Here is a 21,423-nt window from a genome sequence, read left to right on the forward strand (position 1 = left end):
GGTGAGGTAGGAGGGGATGTATCAAACAACTGGAAAAGAAAGGGGACTGTGGATCACGGAGCAACATACGCCTTTGGAGGATGCAGTACGTCTACATCTACAAAATACCCTGCGAGCCACCTCTAGGGTGTTTGGCATGGGGGTGATCAATCACCAGCATGCAGCATGCAACTGGACTCCCACATGCACACCACACCGTCCAAAAAACGTTCACGCATATTAACAAATTATACTATCATATGCTGTTAGAAATAATAATAAAATTAACAAACATGCATTAAGTTTTACATAAGTTAATAGGCTACACTACAAGTCATCTTATCTATTTATGTGTTCTAACGCTGCCGTTATAATCTCTTATTGATCGTGGAAAAAAAGACATTCTGAATCTGTCTGTTCTACGGTCTATCTCTCTTATTGTATTTATATGGTCTGATCTTCCGTGGTATGTTGGCGTTCGTAAGATATGGCTAACTTCGTCAGAAAGTACACTGCTCTTGAATTTATCTCAAATGTTTCGTCTATTTTTCAATCTACGGTCTGACAGAGATTCCCATCCGAGTTTATCTAAGAGGTAAGTGCCGTGTCAGAAGTATCACGTAGAGCAAGTGAACAATGTTTCGTTTTCTTGAACCACGTGGTTGACGATGAATATGTTATCTCAGTTATTGTACAAACAACATTGCTCTCAGCGAGAAAGTGCTCTTCATAGTAAAAAAGATAACGCTTGTAGATATAGATAATGCTTGCAGGTGGACAAGAAAGCGGATAACATGAACTCCAAGTAAAGGATCAGTACATGCAAAAAATATTTTTCAAGATAAACAGACACTGCGTTTCTGCACATCTATCAAAACATACTTTGCCCTTAATAAAACTAGTTACGTTGAAATCAGTTGGGTGAATTTAGCAATACGTTTTGTGTGCTAGAGAAAACCATTTTTGTCACGTAATAAAACTGTTTGCTTCGTCGGACGAAAATTTTTATTTCACTGAATAGCTCTCTTTCAGCTTCTTGCCCCGTCAATGTCACAATCACATAACTGTAAAAGTTATTCCAAGATAGTTTAAGATAAAAATTTGATAATTAATAATAACGGCTTTAATTTCATATGGTGGAAGTACTTAAAGAAAAGGAATGAGGTGAATGAAAATATATTCATAAATAATATATAAGTGATAATTTTATTGACCACTTTTGAATCCATTAATGATTTTCAAGTCTCCATATTCTGCGATGGTGGGTGGCGTAACATGGTGGAACTCCTTCATGATGCACAAAGGGTAAGAATAAAAGACTTTGCTGTTCCACAAAATAAAATATATATTTTCGACCGGTTTCGATACGGCGTATCATGCCAGATGATGATACGCCGTATCGAAATCGGTCGCAAATATATATTTTATTATGTGGAACAGCAAAGTCTTTTTTCCTTTCCCTTTAAGCATCTCCATATTCTAGCACTGCGGCGCAAGAAAGAATTTTTAAATTTATACGCTGACGAAAAAATCTCGTTTTGAAAAGAGGGCATGTGATTTTCCTATTTTTATGCCAACTAAAAACTCACAAAGAAACATTTATGTCCTTATCACATCTTGAATTAGGCACACCTCGTTCCATTCAGCGAAGCTTTAGACTATCTTATGGAAAGGAAGCTTTAAACGCCCCGACCGCAAGCTAATCTGCGTCGCGCCCAGACCCATGTCTCCATTGAGCTTATATTTTCATTTCCGGGAAAACTTAACGAGTCGCTTTAGCGGCGGACCAAAATATCTGCAAATGACTTCGCCGAGAGTGTCATTCTAACACTCACGTCCCATTGCTTCCGCTACCACTGATAATAGTTCTCAATCAACTTCCTCGGAATACCATTGACAACTACTAAAACGTTTTCAGCAAGCCCTATATAAGTACGACTCACTATCACGAGTTTTTCGTGATTTCTTTTGTGATTACTTATTTTTTAAAGTGCCTGTAGCTGTGAAAGTTCGCCGTTGGGGGAAAATTTTCATAATTTTTCAAATTGGTTCGAAAAAACAACATATTGTACGGTCCTCGGAATACTGTTAACGACGATTACAGTGTATTCAGCAAGCCGTATTAAAGTACGACTCATTATCAAGGGTTTTTCGTTGTTTCTTTTACGATAAATTATTTCTTTAAGTGGCTGTGGCTGTGACATTTAGTGGTTGAGGAAAATTTTCATAATTTTCCCAATTCCCTGATAAGAAACAATATATTATACGTCGGCACAGGATTACACAAGACAGACCTCATTCATTGAGGATTCACAGTAGTAGAATAACGGCTTAAGCTATATTCTATGGTTTGATTTTATTTTATACGCTTGTGCACAATCGCCTGAACGAAGTCTGAATAGGTATAGTACTTATATTACAATAAACTTTGAACAAATTTTTAGAGTGAAATATTTGTAGACGTCAACGATATTTTTAAGGCTCTTATTGTAAGTACCACAATGGATTTGATGATTAGAACCCCTCTCCGGGATGACTGGGCGAATAAGATAAGTGGTACCTGATTCCCGGCCCTGGAGGTTGTATCCTTCTAAGGGCCCATCTTCGGTCCTCATCCGCTGGCTTCAGCTATCCAGGGTAAAAAATTTCCTGATACAATTTTGCACCACCCTGTTAGAACGTAGGTTTCCGCGGCGATGGTTTGATCTCTGCATTTCTTCAGGGTTATCTTCCGCGTCAGATTGTTTGTAGACAACAGTTTCGCTGGCTATCCTGCCAGCGTCTTCAGGTCAAAGGATCTTCAGGTCGAAACTGTTGTCTACAAACAAGCTGACGCGGAAGATAACCCTGAAGAAATGCAGAGATTTACACCACCATTTACAACCAACTTTCCACTTCAATGAGTAAAGCTGGCTTTAGCTTACCTACATCCAAATTCGGTCCCCGGCTACGATAATCGCGGAGTCCAAAACAGTCTATCTCGCGAGGAAACAAATTGGAAGCACAACAGCTAGCGGGAGAGATAAAGATCTCACGAAGCTGGCACATGCAACAGTGAATTCTTGTCCCCCCCGATCACCTTCCCGCCCCTCCCGAGTGCATGTCGTTCCGGAATCTCCACCTTGGACCATCGCCACGCAATTAAAAATACCCCTGCACGCCGCGACCAGTCAACCCGACAACGGGACACATACCCCTGTCCCTTCCCCGGCAACCCCGAGTGCAGAATTAGACCCTGAGAAATTCCTCTTCATCTCTCCCATTCGTATGCGCTCAACCCCCCCAACGGGTAACTCTATTCAACCTCATCCCAGCCAAAGAATTTCTTCCCGCAATAACCCTCCGCATGCCTTTCCTTAGTACGCGGCTGATGGATTCATTGATGAATCGTTTTTCAGGCGCTCCCATTGCCTGACTTAGGAACTTGGGGTTCGTCTTTCAGTAACGCAGCGAGGGAGATGGTGAGAGATGAATGACTCCGGAGGAATATTTTAAAAGAAAATAATATTTTAAATCTCTCTTTGTGTTGCCTCTGTATGTTATTGGTCTGAGTTTTCTAATAATGCATAGAAATAATTCTCTTCTCTAACTCAATAGACCAATATTTAAGATACTTAAAGAATGATAATTTGATCGTGATGCAAAGCGTGTCCCCTAAACAAATATTATATCAAATCTGAAGATTAAAGCGTAATGAAGTGGAATTTTTCAATCTTGAAATAATAAATACTTGCAATTTTCCACGACTGTAAAATTTATTACGACATAGGTTTCAAATTTCCTACATGAGTTTTTTTTTAGGATTCTCCATCTCCTCCCCATTCTCTTTCCCCTAATTTTTCTCCCATTCCAGTAAAAAATGTATAATTCAATGTACTCCACGCAATTTGTACCTTGAAGATGACGTAGTTGAATCTAAATTGAAACGTAGGTCGTAATTAATTTTATAATTGTGGAAAATTGCGAGTATATATTTCAACATGATAAATACAAGGGCAAGGCATATATTAAACATATAATTGTTGTATTATACAAATTAGACACATATTATTAAGTATTTGTGGGAACGCCACTGCTTTCTTGAGCCAAATTTTGGCCAAAATCTCTACCGTTAATTTATTTCCATGTACACCCCGCGAAATCAAATCAGTATCATGTAAAGGAAGAAAACATTTTTCATTGTAAATGTTATGGAAATAGAAATTAGGGTCAGTCGTATGGAATGGAAAAGTTACGGGGTTAATTTAATTGCTATGTGACACTTACGTAACTGCATTTTTAACTTCGAGGAACATTCATGAGGCAAAGAAAGCATTTATCATTAAAAAATTTACAGGATGGATTCAAGTGTTCAATGAACACGAGGGATTCGAAATTCAAAGCAGTAGAATCGTCACAAGGTATCTTGTAAGTATGAATATAAGGTTGTAAAACTCACTGACATTATAAACTTATATGACTGAACGTTTGTATAAGTAGGCTGCTTTTAAATCCGTAGGCGTAACACTTTACTCATTAAACAAAGAAAAGTTAACAGTTATAAAACATAAAAACTTCTCCATGGCGAAAATCATAGTTAGGCTCTATGGGACCTAGGAATGATGCGTGTAAAATGTTTCCCAGGAATATAACTACGCGTAAGGAAATCATTAATAGGACACTATGGATATAACCACTACCTATAGACTTAAAGTTAATTCTGCAGCCCACCCAGTGGGCTCGGATTCAAATCCCGGCGGTGGCAGAGAATTTTCATAGATTGCCCGATCCCTGCTTGAATGTTGTGTGGAGGACATTTCAAGCGCAACACTCCGTCCGTCGAATGGGACGTTAAGCCGAAGTTCCCTTGGCGCCTTTCGTTAAGAGCAGGCAAATGCCGACGCCAGGTTTCTCTCCACCCTTCCTTCCATGCCCTTCCCTCATGGCTCAAATGAACTCAACTGTCGGTCGCCTCCTTCAAATACCATATCACTTAATTTTGCAGGAATGAAAATTAGTTTTTTTTAAATTAGTTTTACCAAATTGTGCATTGATATAATTTGACTGGCAACGTTTTTTTGCCTCCTTTAAAAAAATAGGGCTCAAAATTTAAAGGATTCAAAACGTCACTTCATAACCTAAAGCCACCAAGTATGTAGAAAGACAAACGTATAAAGGCACAGTAAAAAAAAAAAAGAATAAAAATGTACGAATTATAGAAACTATAAAGCAAGTATCCACCATAACACTTATACAGCGGTAACGTTAAGTTCAACAGATTCAGCCGTTATCTGTTGGTAGCTCGACATATTTAAATAAAAGATCATAGCACTTTTCCACGATATTTTAATGCGCACGACGCGTTTCGGCTCAAGGAGTCATCACCTGGTACAAGACCAGATTCTTGACCAGATCTTGTTTCACTGACTTCATAAACTTAAATACCTGAACGTATGTTGACGAAGGTTTCTTAAAAATAGGTAGGCGTAACGCTTTACACATAAAACGAAGAAAAGTTAACTTTCATAAAATATCATCACTTGACCATGGCGAAACATAAAAACTTCACCATGGTGAAAACCTTAATCTCGATGGGATCCAGGAATTATGCGTGTAAAAGGTTTCCCGCGCTTAGAAAATATTACTGCGCGTACGGAAGTAATTACCACGACGCGTTTCGGCTCACAGAGCCATCATCTTGTACAAGACCTTGTAAAGAATCTGGTCTCTTGTTTGAATACGCGGGAACGTTTATAAACGCTCTGTTTTTCTGATCTGGTCGGAGACAGTTAAGCTGCATTAGCTATGCCTACAATAAGGGAATGTGCACCTGGGCTCTACACGGGTAGCAATAAAAATCTTGGGAAACTGAAGAAGGTAGTCGAGCAATGGTAAAACGTTTAAAAACGTTTTTCCTCAGCCAACGTGCAATACGTATAAAAAGCGTTCCCGCAGTCAAAGAGTTTTTCAATAAGGTGGTTTACTATTTTTTATGGCTAAAATCGAAATATTATTACTCCTGGAGTAGGTATTTCACGCTTTTAGATTTTTAAATGACGATATTTATTTTTCGCGATTAAATGAAAAGTGAAAATTTTCAATCGCGAGAAAACGCGACGCCTAAGGATGAATGCTGGGAAAATCCCGTGTGACGTAATTCTGGTTCCGGCTACCGCCGTGTGAGGCCACCTTGGTGCGAGGCTATGAGTTCCGCTACGATGCAGGCTGCTAGCAGGTAGCAGAGTACCCTGATAGCAGGTAGCGCTTGGATTAAATAAGGACTATTAATGCCCTATCAAACGAAGGAAACTTTCCGACCATAGGCAATTTCAATAAGTTATTATTAAGAGTTTCCCTGAGCTCTATGCCTCATGCATGCATCGGTAATCTCAGACGATGTAAAACTCCTGACTACTCGTATAGCATATGGGTCCCTGTGACGTCACTTGGAGTGGCATCGCATGGGCGCCAATCTGGCCTTTTTTGAATGAGGTTAAAATTGACCATTAACATTCGTTAAACTGGGTTTTCTAAAACCAAATAATTTGTGCATTTTGAATACACTAACAGTGCGTAACGAATCGCAATCAATTCCTTTCATTTTCTTTGATGAAGGAAACTACCCCATTGTCTAGAAGTGTCAACCTATGTGTGGCATAGAATCGGTCACCCGTGACACCCCGGTGCACGGACGCTAAATTTATTCACCGATTTCGCAGTTGAGCATCTCAAGCTCCACGATCAATTTCCACGTCACACATTGTACTGGAGCGCCCTTGCGAATTAAAAAAAGAACCTCTTCTTTAGTACACCACACAAGAGGGTGAACACACGACAGCCTCCAAAATCGCACGTGCATGAAACATAATTTCGTGCCGTTATCAATGACTTCCTTCGTAAAAAATTATCAAACTCGTGTTGAACTAACCCGTGCATTGTTAAAAAGCTGTTTAAGTCTTTTAGTGAGATTTAAAACCGAGAATGAGGGTAGCTTTTATCTCCAGACTACGTGCGGTGGATGTCGAAAGCTACTCCGTGTCAAAACGTAGGTATTCAATGGCTTTACATCCGGTTGACGATAGAACATGATAACAGTATCTTTTAGAGGTGGGTTAAACTGTCCATTTAGATGAACCGTTCATTTTCATCCGGTTCAATAAAAATAACTGTTCTAAATACAAGTAACTGTTCTTTATTAATAGCAAGGGAATAATATATGTATCTTAAATAACATGATAACAGTATCTATAAGAGGTGGGTTAATCTGACCATTTAGATGAACCGTTCATTTTCATCCGGTTCAATAAAAAGAACTGTTCAAAATACAAGTACCTGTTCTTTGTAAATGGTCAGGGAATAATATATGTATCTTAAATATATTTTCCATATTATTCCCTCTCTCATTAAGCTCCTCCTGAAACAAACGATGAAGGTGTGAGTTATTCCTAGTATATATTACTTATGTACCCGGTATATTAATTTTCTTCCTTTACCTATTACCTTTATTATACGTTTTCTCGTATTCAGTGTTATCAATTCGAAAGATCAGTTCCTATTGTTCTCAAAAGAATTTGCGATTCAAAATCTCGGTTATTACTAGTTCTAATATTTTTTGTTATTCGATTCTACAAAAAATTGATTTTGATAAGAAAATTATTATCCATCCCTACATGTTGCGTAATAAAATTTCCTCCAAACCGTGTCATGAATGCCGGTGGTATATAACTGGAAGTACAACTCTTACTGCACCCATCCATGCATTTACCCTTCAATGGCATGCTACCAAAAATATAACATATTAAACAACATGAGTAAACATTTCTCGCGATATCCGGGTTAAATACTTCATTTTTGATGACGTTTCGATCTGACTCGGGGCTCATCCCAAGGGCTGCTGGATGCCGTTTTAATTTTTTTGGTAGCTAAGTCACAATGATACAATTAATTTAGTGTATCAGACTATAGTAAATTTACTGTTGGTCACTTTATCGCAGCTTTATGTAGTTTTTTAGTAAATCCTACCTGAGGAAATAGACCAATTTCCTTGTAATTCCAGATACGGAACATAATTTTGCAAATGATTATGTAAGGAAATGTTATACTTAAAAAGCAAATATAGCTTCGATAAAGGAACTGATATTATGATTTTTAATAAATTCATTAAGGTTGTATACACAAAATTAATTGTTGCAATGTGACTTGGCAACAAAAAAATAAAACAGCTTTCAGTAGCCCTGAGGATGAGCCCTGAGTCGGAGCCTGAAACGTCGGCTAAATAGGAGTATTTAACCCGGTAGGAATCCCGAGAAAATTTTACCCACATTTATCACCGGGAAGACATCAAATCTTTTATTTAAGAACATTTGAGGAGCGAGGTAAACCAATGGGTCGAGCGTTTGGCCGCTGACTAAAGCGTTCCTGGTATGAATCCCGTGTGAAGCTTACAGATATCCCATTCAAATTTCTCGAAAAAGACACAGGGAAAGAAACTCGCCCCCTTTTGCCTGAATGTGTAAATTCCGTACTCCAGCGGTTAAGTCCGGAACGAGTTATACCCTCACCTATCCAAAAGTCAAATGTCCGGGTGTAATCACTGAGAAGCGTACGTATAGGCTCGAAGAATACGGTGGTTTTTTAAAGTTAGAGAGAAAAATCGATTGAAAAACAGCTATAATTAAAAAAAATTAGCTTGCCACTAGGCGTTGCTTGGGGTGGAAAATAGTATCCAGAGAAGGGGAAACTTAGAACTTGGAAGCCATGGTCATATTCAAGGGGTCTGAATGGAGGGGGCCCAATTCTATCCCATAGTAGCCTGATTTCTGATGCCAACTCAGTCGCAATTAATTGGTTTTCAAAAATGTCCGCGACGTGGTGATGAGTGCAATGCGATCCACTTTTCCTCCAATATTTTGCAGAATAATGTTTGCAATTTCGAGGAATAGCATTGAAAAGTCGTGGATTTGATAGATCACATCATCATGTAGGTACATACATTCGGTTAACACCACATAATTATATCTTATTTCCCCGTGTGGTTCGGATCACTTTGCCGTTTTTTTATTGACCATAGAAAAGACTATATCGGCAGCGTTAGAACTGACAAATAGATAATATGACTATGGTCTATTTTATTGTAGCTTACTAACTTATGTATACCTTAATGCTTCTTTCTGGATTTTCTTATTTTTTCTAACAGCATGTTTTGTGTATTCTACCTTTATTGGCAGATAACCTTAACGAATAGTTGGCAAGTTTTGTCTTTGAATGAATGCGGTAGTATGATTTGTTAGTACACGTAACGTTTTTTGTACCGTGTGGTTCGCATGTGGGAATCCTATTGCAAGCTGAGGATTGATCACCACCTGCCAAACATCCTAGAGGTGACTCGCAGGGTTTCATGTAGATGTAGATGAATCCATGGAGCCGTTTGGAAACGCATAGCGGACAGACAAACAGACATCCTCTTTTATACATATAGAAAATAGATCCTTTTTATCTGTCACGCAAAAAATTCACCGCACAAGCTTTGACCCATATGTCTGCTAATTGAATGTTATACTTCCCTACTGGTTAATTTCTTTGTTTGTTTTTATATTGCTATTGTATTGTGTCTAATTAATGTATGTCATTGTTAAAAGTTTCACTGTAAATTGGCGTCACGGCTGTATGTGAAATTTACTTAAATAAAAAAAAAAAAAGAACGGTCGTTAATGAATCCCCCCCCCCCAATTGTGACCGGCTTAAGGAAAGAAACCAGACTTAAGAGATAAGGGAAGATAGGGAGTTAGCGTACGATATTACCTTGGCTACGGAGGTAGCGGTGGTCTTCAAGAATGTGTCGTGGGTACGTCTCTTGGAAGCAGCTCCTGCAGCGATGAACACTTGACGAGAGCCTCACCAAATAAAACAGCCAAGATCTAGCAGGACAACACCGTTTTTATATCCTGGGCCCATTTGCCCTCAGGTATCACAGGCCCCTATTGACCTTGGCTTGCCTAGTACTGTGCGAAGGAGTGCACCACCCGCCAAGCTGCTCTAACGGCACCCTCATAGTGGATGGCTCAACTGATTGAATTATCGAGTAGAGAACAGCAATATGAGATTACTGGGTAACCCGTGAAAATTTCGCAATTTCACGCTATTACGAAAAAAGGATGTAATGGAAACGGCGAAATTGGGTTTTTAAATAGAGAAGAAGATGTATCGTAAAGTACATTCTTTGACTATACCTACGTACAAATACAAAACATTTGAATTAAATACAGGCAAGAGAGTAGTGTGACGGAGGAGTACACCACCCGCACCAGAAGGAAAAATCATGACGCCTGTTTCTGAATAATGGACCGCAATTTACAAAACTTCTTTAAAACAAATTTTTACACCATTCACCCATGTACAATCAATATGTGCATTTCGTACCAATTTCATTTTTTGTTGTCCATTCCCGTTGATAATAATTCTTCAATACTTTCAACTCGATATATTTATTTATTTGTGATACACGTTATTTTTTATGTTCCTTAAGCACGATGTCTCTTTTAGAAAACATTTAATATTTTTCATACGAAGAAGTAGATTTAATTTTTTATATTTTTACCTCCTTAGGTTACGTTTCTTTGGTTCATTTCTTAAAATAACGGGTTTTTAAAGTGTAGAACTTAAAAAATGTGTGGATTGGATATACCTCGAGCGAGTAAAAGACATGGAAAAATCGAAACTTTTAAGTCAAAGTGATGTATAAATAGTGAAAATTGAGATTAAAATTGTATTCATCTTCAGAAACCGGTGATTCGACGTATACAATGATACCTCTTTTATCAATTTAGATGCAATATTAACGGAGAATACGCGGAATGACAGAAAAAGACCATTCTGTAAAAATATATATGATGATTTCTATACTGTAGCTTCCATGCACGAATATTACAAAGGAGGATCCTCAAGTCGCCTTCTAGATTTGCTGCCACCCACCTGCGTATTTAAATGTGTTTACCAAAGTCGCCACAAGCGTCGCTGGCAGACAAAGTGATCCGAGTTTCACGGGGAAATAAGGTATTATTAAGGGTGTCAACTAAATTTTATATACATGATGATGTGATCTATAAAATGCACAACTTTTCAATGCTATTCCTCGCAATTAAAAACATTACACCGCAAAATATTGGAATAAAGCGGATCGAATTGCCCTTATCACGGCGTCGCGGGCATTTTTGAAAACCTATTAAAATGCAGCCAAAGTAGCTACAGAAATCAGCAATCTATGGGATCCTCTGTACTGTCCCCGTGCTTCCGAGCAAGAAAACGTTCAGTCAACTGGTTGGTGGATTCGGTATCATAAGGTGCGTTTTCACCGAGTAACATGTTATATAAACAAGTTACATACATAACATGTTTTGCTAAAAAGTTACAAATCTGTGTAATAAGTTACATGTAAAATTGTGTTACTAAACAAAAATTCGTGTTGTATAACAAGTTTTTGTTTTCCCGCACGAAGTGGGACAAAGTGTAACATGTTACAGAAAAGATGTGAGGCACATGGTGGGGATAGCCAGTTGCCATGGTGGGCTAGGACTGAATCTGTAACATGCTATTTGAGCATTTTTGGCTCCGCTGGACTCTTGTTATAAAACAAATATTATGTAAAACAAATGTTACAAGTAACTTGTTACATATAGCATGTTTATATAACATGCTACACGGTGTAAACGCAACTATACAATCGACCTGTGAATTTTAACATTCGTTAAGGGATTCATTGTATTCAAAACTAACTCCCTACATATTTTTGGTGCCATGGGCGATGAATTTTTCAAATTTAAGCATTTTCTTCGATGCATTTCGCGTCACGGAAAGGGTACACGTACTACATAGAAGTGCCACAGGACATTCTGTTCTTCCCGCATGTAAATGTCCTAAGTAGGTACCATAGTCAACACCTGGCTCATATAAAATAATGCAGCTACGCGTGTCATTGATACGCTTGATCTCATCGCGAATGTAATCAGCATTGGTGCAGATAAGGAATCAGTAGTTGAAGCTCTCATGTTAGAAAATTAACTGTATTCTATAAATTCATAAATGACTGTATTTTGGTGGAAAGTATACAAAAGCAAGGAAAAGTATAAAAAAGTCTCTATCAGCATTTTTATACGAAATAACGTAATTCCTTGAAGGTTTCAAATAGCAAAAACATGGTTATCACTGAAACCTTCTGCCATATTTAATTATAAAATTGCTTGAGTAATCGATAGACAATAATTTGTAAAAACACACTAACCTGGAGACCAACCTATACTGGAAAACAATTCAGTTAAATGAGTAAATGATTTACAACCTCATTACGATGGATTTCATACGAGCGCATTGATTTTTCAACTTAACATAATTGTATATCTGGAGTGATCAACGACCCCTTTAAAGAACTATCGGATTTTTTTCTCTCCCTTTTAGAAAGAGAACGCTCTTACCCTATTAATTTGGAGGAGATCTGCCGACGTTGGCAGAATCGCCAGTCATTTTTTATCTGCTCTTTGCGTTCTCTCGAGGATCGCCAAAAAAAACTCTCTCTTCCTGAAAAGGCGGATAAAAAAAGAAGAGATGGCTTCTGCGTAGAACCGCATTTTAACGGAAACTCCAAGTGTTTGAGCTCTTTCCATCACCCGTATAATCTCGCTTTAAGATTCCCAGAGCTTTTGACTTCCCTTAGGCTGTTGAATCGATACTTGGTAGTAGAGTATCAGAAATATAAATAACCACATGATATTAAATTTAACCCATTAGTGCATAAATTTATTTTTGTCAAATATTCATTCAGAAAGTAATTATTCTGGCTAATAAGGTTTATTTTAGTTTATTTCAGTATGCATGTATCAGTATGTATCGGATGGTCAGTTGTCAGTGTTGATTACAGATACAAAATAGTACAGAAAAACTTTATAATATAGAAAAAAAAAGATCAACCTTCAGAAGAAAAATGAGATAAAAGTTATCAACGTATTGAGTAGAATACTACAATAAAAAATAATGTACTTGCCCCGTGCGGGTGACTGAAATTTCTTTCAATGCCATTTCTCACATAAATGCTTCTCAAGTCGACAAATTCAAGTAATCGACTAAAATATTAGCAGGGCCGTGAAGACAGTCATCCATTTGAACTTAATATAGTATCCAAATGTAGCACAAGTCAACTGGAGCCCAGAAAAAAATTAAATACGCGCGTCCGATATATCGGACTACATTCGCTAATGGGTTAACTAAGCATAGATATTAAAATATGAAATATTTTATGAAACATAAATATTTGAGTAATTGAAGAATCTGAGTTTTTCCCGGTGAATGACTTGACTGAATTCTTCTCGGGTGTCCAACCATGTTAGGGTCTCCATGTCGTTAGTTATTGAATTGTAATGGGCTAATATTTTTGTAGGATTTTGAATTGTAATAATTGTATGGCCTACATCATGTAGAACCGAACCCTGTTAGCAATCGGAGGAGATTTCATCTGCGTTCTTTTTGTAAATGCCAACGTCCTACATGTTCGTCTTTCTTTTTGCTCAAACCAAGCATATGACATCTGATTCTAATCTTCGCGTTGAAAATTGAACAAATAATGATCAAGTCCAAGTCCAAGTATATTTCTCGTTGTTGTTTTCCGCAGTTCCCAGCTTTGCAGCTGTCTCCTGGGCGTTTCGTTAAGTAAGACAATGATCAGGGTTACTTTTTATTGTTGAAATTTTTTTACGCCGAAATTTAAGATAATGAGATTATATTGAAAAAAAAAGACTTTTCAAAGAAATGGTTTACATATCAAAAACAAAAAACAGTTGTAATAAAAAAACAGACATTGATAACCTCAGTAAAATTTATTTTTATTTAATCAATCAAAATTGATGGTTACTAGGTGTGGCAATACCTTAGTAACACAACATCAATAAATATGTACAAAGTTAAGAGGTATGTCAAAATTTTTTGTGTATTCTATTCTGTTCTTATATATATGTATATGTGTATACTTTAAATTATATTACTGTATAAAAAACGCGATCGTAACATTTTTATGTAAAAATATTGTATTTCGTTGTCATCTTTGTATTTTATATTGTTCATGTTCTCTCTTTCATAGCCCTGAAGATGATTTTAAATAAATCGAAACGTTGGCTATAACTTGGTTTACATTGACCTATACTCCATGAAATATCATAAAAAGTTACTTTTTATTGTTGAACGATCAAAATGCTCATAATTTACCGAAAAAGTGAAATTATATTCATTTCACTTCCAATAATCTTTAATCCAGGGGATAATTCATTTTCTAACCCAATATTTTTTACCATTTTCAAACTTTATCCTTGATTTTTCAAATCCACTTCACTGAACACATTTAGATCGAGGCAAGAGTAGTAAATGAACATTGATAAGGATTAAGATCTAAATGAGCAATTACTGAACTAGTTTTGTTTTGAAATAATGATAAATTTGCAAAATTAGCAAAGAAAAAATCCATTCACGCATATAAAAATATTTTGAGGTTCTAACCACGATATAATTTTTTTTTAAATCGGTAATATCATTAAATCTCTTCTGCGTATTTCATTAAGAGTGGGATTATGCCTTTGCAAAGCACAGTTTAAACGAAATCCATGCTTCAAACTCATTTCATTTTTTAAATAATTTCTTTATATGAATTGGCTTTTTGGGGAAAATGTATCTTCTATCAAATGTCATGCCTCGTGGTTTGCCATTTTTATAGTGTGTTTGAAGAATATTCTAAAAATATGTAAGGCAAGCTGGCTGTAAAAATAAGATTTGATATTTATATAAGTCTAGAAAAGCTGCTTTTATACAAAAATGACAAAATATGGAAACAAATTTTCAACGACTCTCATTGTGAGGCGATATCTCTTTCAAAAATTCCAATACAAAAGGGGAACACTTGAGTTTAGAGCCACATTTTTTAGAAGGTGAGCTGTTATCTCCCCCAACCCCTCTCCCTCCCTCTCCGTGATATCGCTTACGATTCCCGGAGCCTCCGCGCGAGCACAAATTGTTGAATCGATCCACGTTGGGGAACGGCTTGGAAAAAAACCCTGCCCTCGTAGCGGCTGGGATCCGACCGATTCGTTGAAAGAAGGCGAAGCTCAAATGATAGGATCAGGACTTCTCAACCGCTGCTGCTTTACGTTTCCATTATCACCAAAATCGAAGGTCAAACTTTCACTCGGTCGTACACGCAAATTTAAGTTCTTTAGCTTGTTAGTTTAAGTTTTTGTGCAAATTTAAGACAATGCGTGTACGCAAGCATACAAATAAAGCTGTATAATTACTTACGAAACATTATAAAAACAAGGAAAAATAATGGCCATACTCAAGAACTTAGTTTATGACAATCTTTTGTGTCATTTTTTTATACTGTATATGAATGTTTAAACCATCATCTATGATTGTATAAATTTTTCCATTATCGATATATTTGTGTTAAATCGTGTATTTTGAGGTTCCTTATGCACTTGCAGCTTGTGCTACTATGTATCTTATGGGCAAATAAATTATTATTATTATTATTATAAATAAATTCGACCGTATAAGTAACGAGGAAATACTAAGAAAAGTCAGAGATAAGTGAAGTCTCCTAAAAACCTTAAGTAGAAGACAAGACAACTTAGTCGGCCACATTATGAGGCATAATGGCCTGATCGAGACAATCGCAGAAGAACAGTTGGAGTGAAAGAACGGCAAGGGACGGCCCCGAATAAGTTTCATGGGACAGGTTATGAAGGATGTCAAAGGGAAGAAATACGTCGCTATAAAAAGTTAGCGGATGGGAGAGAGAAATGGAGAGCTGCGTCAAACCAATCTTAGGACTGTTGACTAATGATGATGATGATGATTAATAAATTCATAGGATAGGAGAGAGAGTGTCAGCAGAATAGCCCATGATAAGAGAGCATTCCACCAAAATGTAGAGCTACTGACAGCGGGAAATTTAAATGTAAGGAAACAGTTTTTCAGACATTAAATTTGAAGTAAGCTTCACTACGATAGTGAAATATGGACAAAGACAGCTGCGGGGAAATTAAGGTTAGAGGTTTTTTAAATGTGCTTTTATAGCAGAATGATGAGGAACAAATGGATTTTGCCAAAGACATGCCTTTTCTCAATAAATGAGTGAACATTTACATGACGGTATTCCTTTTACAACACTTCTGTAATATTTATAGCATTATTTTTTGCATACGTTTTCGTTGGGGCGCTGACTACAATTTCAGTGAAACTTCTTATTCTTCGTCTTCCTTCCAGGATTAGGCTACTAAGCCTATTCCGGCTCCACATTACTATCTTTCTTTTTAGTCTTCAAACACTTCTCTTGCCAATCAGTTGATATTCCATTGCTTGTATTGGAATTATTTCATCTGGCATTCGAAGTATTTGTTTCTTCCATCTGTGTTTGTATTCTTGTAATTTATCAGTTACTGCCTGAACACCTAATTCTTTAATTTAATTTATCCAATCTTGTGCAGCCTTTCACTGATCTTAAATATTTCATTTCCGACGATTCTATCTGCCTCAATTCATTCTTTTTTAGTACCCAACATTCTGATCTATAGAGTACAGTAGGGACTGCCATCACTTTATAAAATTTTATTTGCGTTTCTTTTTTCATTTTATTTTTTAGAGTTCTTCTAATTATGCCACATATTCTATGGAAAGTATTAACTTCATTTTTAATATTTTTGTCCTCGTCATATGTTATATCGCATCTTAAGTATTGGAAATGCGACACTTGCTCCGGGACTTGATCTTTTTTTTCTACTAGAGAATGATCTAACCTAGAAAACGCATTGTACGTTAATGAATAAATTTGCAGAAAAGGGCCGTATCTTGATGCATAATCTTTGAATGACTTACATCACTTCTATACATGTTTTATGTACGTTATCATTGTTAAATTTTCTGAAGTTCATGTGCCGTTCATTTTAATTCGTACGTTACTAACATCTATGTGAAAGTTATTGATTCTTTAGTGTTTTGGTTGAGTTGGGACCCTGGAGACAAAGATAAAAACAAAGGATTGTTGTTCCAGAAGCCATTATGAGGTGCAATGAATAAAGAAAAACCATAGGGTCAAGAAATATTGGAGTTTTTTAATCGCTTTGATATGTCAATCTTTATCATTAAGTAGTTACAGCGCCTCGGTGAGCAAAACTTTGTGAAGAATACCTATATATATGTACGGGAAATTATAATTTATGGTTGGAAGGAAATTACTTTGCTTTTCTACAAAACACTATAATTTAATTAACAAAAAATTATAATTTAATGATAAAATAAGAAAGGTCCTTGAGTTTTTGTTCGTATCGGGTTGCTTATATATCTATCTATGCTTCTATCTTCTATCTAGCGAAACTATTGTCGACAAAAGCCAACGGCCAAAGTAAATAAAATGTGGAGATCATTTGATCAACGCGGCGAAAATCTTCGATCCTGCATGAGTTGACTTCTTTCTCTCTAACACTTTACTCTCATCCTTTGTCTCACCACTCTTACTTTCTATCTCCATGTATATTCCACTTCCATGATTCTCCTTTCCTTCCATTCCCTTTCATCTTCGTCGTCCTTGAAGCCTTTCGCTCCTCTTCTGAAAGCCATAGACGCTCTTTCTCATTTTCCCGTTCCCTTCCGTTAGTTCTCCCGAGAGCCGCAACGGCGCTCCGTTCTTAAGAACCTCTCGCTCGCAAAGCAAAGCGTAATTTCCCTCATTTTTATTCATCGTCTCCTCGCTACTCATTTCTCAATATTAATCTTCCTCTTCACTCCTTGTTCTCACCACTACTTATATTTTGCACTTATCTCCCTCGCTTTTCATGTATCCGCCCGGATCATAACGCTCCGATATTCCAGGCAAGTTAAAAAGTCTCTCTTTTTTCTCATACGACAAACATTTGAACTCTCGTGTCAGATAGTAAGTCACCACTCGGGAGACTGTCATGAGGTTTTTTTCAACCAGACCGCCAAGCTGGGGCCTGTAAGTCAAATCCAACAATTGGGGGATTTGAGTATTCCACGAAAAAAAATATTCCGTGATTATGATCATTTTGACTCCTTGAATCACTCTGAGTTCATAAGTACACGACACACCATTGACAATAAATCCTGTTTCGGGTGAGAAAGTTGCAGACAGATTGAATGGCCGATCATTGATGAAAGCTGAGACCGCCCAAAAGGAGCAGAAAATAATGTCTGGCACAAGTAGCGCCATACATACTCCCTGGCCCCTTGAGTAATTTCTCAATTGCAATAGACATAAAATTGGATGAAACTGTGAATCAAATTGAATATTTGGTGGATTCCAGATTATTAGTCCATATCCTTGCCCCAACATCTGAGATTACTATAAAACAACAATTAATTGTTTTCCTGAAACTTGGCTACATTTCTACAGATTTCCACCGCCTTATTGGAGATGATTACGAAGTCCAAAAAATTGCTGCCATCTCTCATAAATATCCCTGATGTTATTTTTTTCGAATTAATACATTCATAAAATCTTTCGCCTTAAAGATTCAAAATTAACCAATTAGCAACAACATTGCCATTTATTTTTTCAGTCTCAGTGACCATATTTTAAGGGGGAAAGACAAGCCTAATTAAAATACGCATTTAAATATTAATACACGACTTTTTATTTCAAAATTTTCATCTTTTTGATTCAAATACTTTTTGCGTTCCTCCTTAAGGTCATCTTTGAACGTCGCTTTCATCATATAGCCAACCCACGAACCATTTTTTTGCCTCTTTTCCCTAATAAAACGATAAATGAGTCAATGAGGACGATTTTTCCACCCAATGGCAAAGAACTCCTATCAGTTGTCATTATCGTGACGGGATCAATTGCAATTATATTGACCACTTAACTAGAAGGCTAGGGGATTTTTACCGATTTTAATTTCCCTTTCCTTTAAGGACTATCTGTGGAATCAGGCCATTTCTCCAACACTCTTATCTGCAACGGCAAAGTTTATCATGATATTTGTGTATAAGTTGAAACAAAATGGCCTCCTCGGGTCATTTGTTGAAAAATATAGAGCAAAAGACAAACATATGTTTTCGGTTGCTAACAGTGTTAAAAAATAAACTTGACGGAGATGCAATGAAGTCATCCATTCGATGAAAAATAAGTATAAAACCTGCACATTGAGGTTTTTATTACAAATTACCCTGTAACTGACAGTTCTTTACCCAAGATTATGTTTGCTTAGACCAAAATATCGGTTTAAAGTATACCGGGACTAGCCACGGTGATGACTTATACGGGAGTCACCCGCAATGCACAATCGTGCGAAAGATCCACAGAGAAAATAATCATCCGCCTTGACCGGGATTCGAACCCGGATCCCCCGATTTCTGGTCGAGTGCTATAGCCAGTTAATCTACCGAGGTGTCATTCCTCCCGGTAGTGTCCAAAAATATCCTGGCTAAAGCACTCGACCGGAAATCGGAGGATCCGGGTTCGAATCCCGGTCATGGCGGGTGATTTTTTTCTCTGTGGATCTTTCGCACAAAATATAGGGACTGCATTTCTGCTTTAGACCTTCACCTTAGACACAATAACTCAGGGGCATAAAATCCAATGTTTTTTTTTCAAATCATACATGTATTATTGTTCAAATTGGCCATTTTTTCCCTATGTTATTTTTTTCACAGAACCCGTAAAAACGATTCAGGCACCAATAGCAACAAAAATGGACGACATCGTAGCAAAAAATATCGCTCGAAAGTATTCGTCATTTGTTCGAGAAATCTGAGCATAATCTCATAAATCCTGAATGTTCAGCGTGTTATCCTCAGTCATTGGAAATCTGCAAATCCAAGAGGATTTAGGAAACGAATATCCTTCTCCCGCTGGCTAACGAGAGGAGAAAGGGCTATGAAGAGAAAAGTAGGAGGGATGGAATGGAAGACAGAATTTCCCGATAAGCTAATGCGAGGACGTATTTTGGCCCTCCCTCTCACTGACTCCATTATAATAAACTGCGAGTAATGTGGATTACACCGGTGGTACAGTACGCCGTCCATCGGATGGGATGTTAAACTGTGGTCCCCTTGGCGCCATTCGTAGTAGGCTAATGCCCGCCCGGAGTAGGATGATGCCGACGCCAGATTCCTATCTACCTTCCATCCTCTGTTGAATAAAAAATCTTGGGCTATGTCGCCGCGCCGCGTCAATGCTGGTCGCTTTATCAAGGGATTCTGAGGAGGTGGGAATTTATTAAATTAATCTATATAGGTATCCGTCTCAGGTGGTGGGGGGAGGGGAGCGGGAGGTTAAAGGAGTGGGTTGTTGATTGTTTTTGCTGATTACTGGTTGACAAGTACGGCTGATTTTAATGCCGGTGTCCCTGTTGAAATTGTTCTGCTCCTCTTTAGATATTTCCATGGCTTCTCTGACGAGTATCTGCTTAAAACCTATTACTTCGCAACAATTTTTGCTTCTGAAAAAAAAAACTACTTGAAAATTTCACTTCCATCCTCTGTCCAAATCCCAAGCTCATTCCTGATTTAAATATTTTTTCAATCGAATTAAATTATGTATCACTGCGGCAACGAATTTAAGAAAGCAATCTTTAAAAATTTAAATAATACAATCCCGTAAAAATAAATGTTAAAAAAGTTCTAGAGGCGAGGATAGAAACTGATCAACAATAGTTGCTCTCAACAATCAAATCAACTATCCTCCTTGAATACATAGATGCAAATGGCGCAAAGCAGTTATTCGTGTTTTTCACCGTGTTCCACCAATTTTAAAAATCTGAAAAAATTGGATTATACTTTAGGGTAGGGATAACAACATATATTTTTTTCGGCGTGTCTACTGTTTGAAAATTTCGAATTTATGTAGAAGTTTAGTTTTCGGTCAAAAAAATTGAAAAACATCAGGATGGTAGAACGTAATAGTATCTTCTCTTAAATCTTAAAATCTTAAATCTTAAAATGTTAAAATGTTAAAATCTTACAAAAAACATCTTAAAATCAAGAAAACGATTTTACAAAAATAAAAACTGGAGATATGGTTAAAAAACTAAAAATGCTGGTTCAATTTTTTTCGGGGTTATTATCCATTGTTAAGACCTGAAACTTTGTAGAAACACATAATTTTGGATGCACTTTAAGTTTTTATTTTTTATTTTTCTAAGCATTGGGGGGCCTGAAACTGGAAAGGCGGCTGGGAATCTCAGTTGTCAACATCGAGAAAAGAAAACCACTACACCGAATTCGCCTGAATTACGCAAATATACTAGGTGTCCCAGCTTTTAGATACGTCTTACTTATCTTTTGTTTATAAATAAATATATTTATTTAGTTTTCCCACTTCGATTGTGAATATTTAGTCAAGCTAAGTCGTCAATGGTTCAGTGTGGAAAGGTTCGAAGCAGTGTTGAAACTAGTCAAGTTGACTACTGTAAATAT

The sequence above is a fragment of the Ischnura elegans genome, chromosome 8, assembly GCF_921293095.1.
Source record: "Ischnura elegans chromosome 8, ioIscEleg1.1, whole genome shotgun sequence".
Taxonomy (NCBI): Eukaryota; Metazoa; Arthropoda; class Insecta; order Odonata; family Coenagrionidae; genus Ischnura; species Ischnura elegans.